The sequence below is a fragment of the Podarcis melisellensis genome, assembly GCF_964234715.1.
Source record: "Podarcis melisellensis genome assembly, chromosome: 2".
In the NCBI taxonomy this organism is placed as follows: domain Eukaryota; kingdom Metazoa; phylum Chordata; class Lepidosauria; order Squamata; family Lacertidae; genus Podarcis; species Podarcis melisellensis.
The window spans coordinates 68,981,156-68,983,360 of NC_138529.1; the positions used below are offsets into that span (position 1 = coordinate 68,981,156).

General features: G+C 49.3%; 1 pseudogene across 1 annotated transcript; it reads right to left on the bottom strand.

Moving 5' to 3' along the window:
- Positions 1–342: 342 nt before the first annotated feature.
- Positions 343–1,737, bottom strand: LOC309364147 (actin, cytoplasmic pseudogene; annotated as a pseudogene). Its single transcript has one exon. The product of its transcript is annotated as an actin, cytoplasmic pseudogene (transcript).
- Positions 1,738–2,205: the final 468 nt, after the last annotated feature.

The window sequence follows — 2,205 nt, forward strand, 5'->3', positions numbered from 1 at the left end:
ACATCTTGTTCTCACAGTGATTGACCAGGTAGAACATAGCCCTCATGGCTAGTAGCCACGAATTGATCTAAAGAAAGATGTGCAGGTGTGTAGGTCGGCCTATGAGACAGTTCATACTTGTGTGTATGTGAGAAATATGGCACACATATCTTGCACTGCTTTTTTTGCTAGGCTTTACCTGTAGCAAATCAAATTTTTTAAAAGGATCCATTATTTGGTTCAACATTTCCACTCTCTCCCTCCCTTTCCCTCCCCACCTCTTCTTAGATTTTTTTGTAAACCCCTACAAACTCCCTTTGCTCTCCCCCATCTCCAATAGTGGTGACAGAACTGACTCAGAAGTGCTATGCTAAAAAAACAGCATGTTGTAGAGGAGATTTTCCCTTTGACACATGCCCTTGCCAAGCCTGGCATGCCACCGCCTTGATCAGAAGCAGTGCCGGTGGACAATGAAGGACCCCTTCTCATTGTAGGCCTGCCGGTCGATCCACACGTTCTGGAAAGAGTTGAGCGATGCCACAATGGAGCCACCCAACCAGGCAGAGAAGGTGCGGTTGGGGGAAGCCAGAATGCCCACCTTTTTGGATGGCTCCATCTTCTGCAGTTCCTTCTTAATCCTCTCGGAAAAGCCACGAAGCATGGTAGTTCCACCAGCCAGCAGCACATTGGCAAGCAGGTCCGCTTGCCGCTCTGGCTTGCATTTCCTGATGCTGCTTATAGCTTGGACATGAAGCCCCACCTCTGGGAAGCCCAGCATGGTCGGATTGAAGAGGATCTCTGAGCAGCGGAAGCGCTCACTGCCGATGGAGATAACCTGCCTGTCAGGAAGGGTGTAGTCCATGAGGTATTTCTTCTCATCAGCATTCAGTTCACCCTCATATTCCTCCGGGATATAGCAGCACTTCTCCTTGATCTGACATACCACCTCCATTTCATCCTTATGGAAAGGGTTCCCAGATTCTCCCATCAACTTGGCCAGGTATTCCGTCAGGGCATTGCCTGCTATGTCCAGTCGGTAGGTGGCATGAGGTAAAATGTAGCCATCGTGGACAGGAGCGGTGTAGGATGTCCCATAGCCAGAGCCAATCACCAGCCCGCCTGTACGGCCGTAGGAATACACCGACAAAAGGGACTGATGAGCCACAAACATGGCTGGCACCTCAAAGTTCTCAAAGAGCAGCTCTGCCATTTTCTCGCGGTTAGTCGTTGGGGACATGGGGGAATCGGTGACCAACACAGCGAGCTCTTCAGGGCACACGCTGAGCTCTGTGTAGAAGACATGGTGCCACAGCATCTCTAGGGCATCCCAATCTGTCACGACCCCATGGGTCATTACCTGGTGTGTGCTCACCTCCGCACGCCGCTGTGGGATGCTCTTCCCAATGTAGTACAATGGGCTTTCCTTGGTCCTGTACCTTGGCACCCCCACAACACTTGGCACAATGGATCTCGGCTTCTCATCCCCAGCCAGGCCACTCTTGGTGTATCCAGTGCCTGTGTCTATAACAATGGCAGCATAGTCCTTGTACTTGTCTGATGGGCATGATGAGGAGTCTGACGGGAGGCCCTTTGAGCTTGGTCTGTGCCCTACAGGGCCAGGACTCTTGGACTTCTTAGGGTAGTGCATTGTGATGGGATCTTTCAGAGGCTATGTCCCTTTGTCCTGATGCTATCACAAGACCAGACAGTGGTCCAACAGCCTCAGAGGGAAAGAAAGAATCTTCCCATCAGTACAAAAGGCAGGAACCGTGTTGCCATAGCAATCACCTGTGATGTGGCCACAGCAGAATGACATCATAAGAATGAGGGATGAGATGAAGGTGTTTTCATTCTAATAAAGATATTGAAATGAAACTGAACTGACACCCACTGAGACCTTACCACAGTACTTGACACACGTCTATGTTTTCCATGATTGACATCCACTCTAGACACCGTGTGATATTTAATGGGTTTACGTATCCTCATCAATTATTTCATAGAATCATAGAATTGTAGAGTTGGCAGGGACCATGAGGATCATCTAGTCCACCCCTTGCAATGCAGAAATATTTTGCCCATTGTGGGGCTCGAACCCACAACCCTGAGATTAAGAGTTTCCTGCTCTACTGACACAGCAAACTTCACAGAATGACAAAAGCAAACACATGTTGGCTACGGAACTTGTTGCCTAAACTGACGTTTGATTCAGTTGTGGTGTGTGCA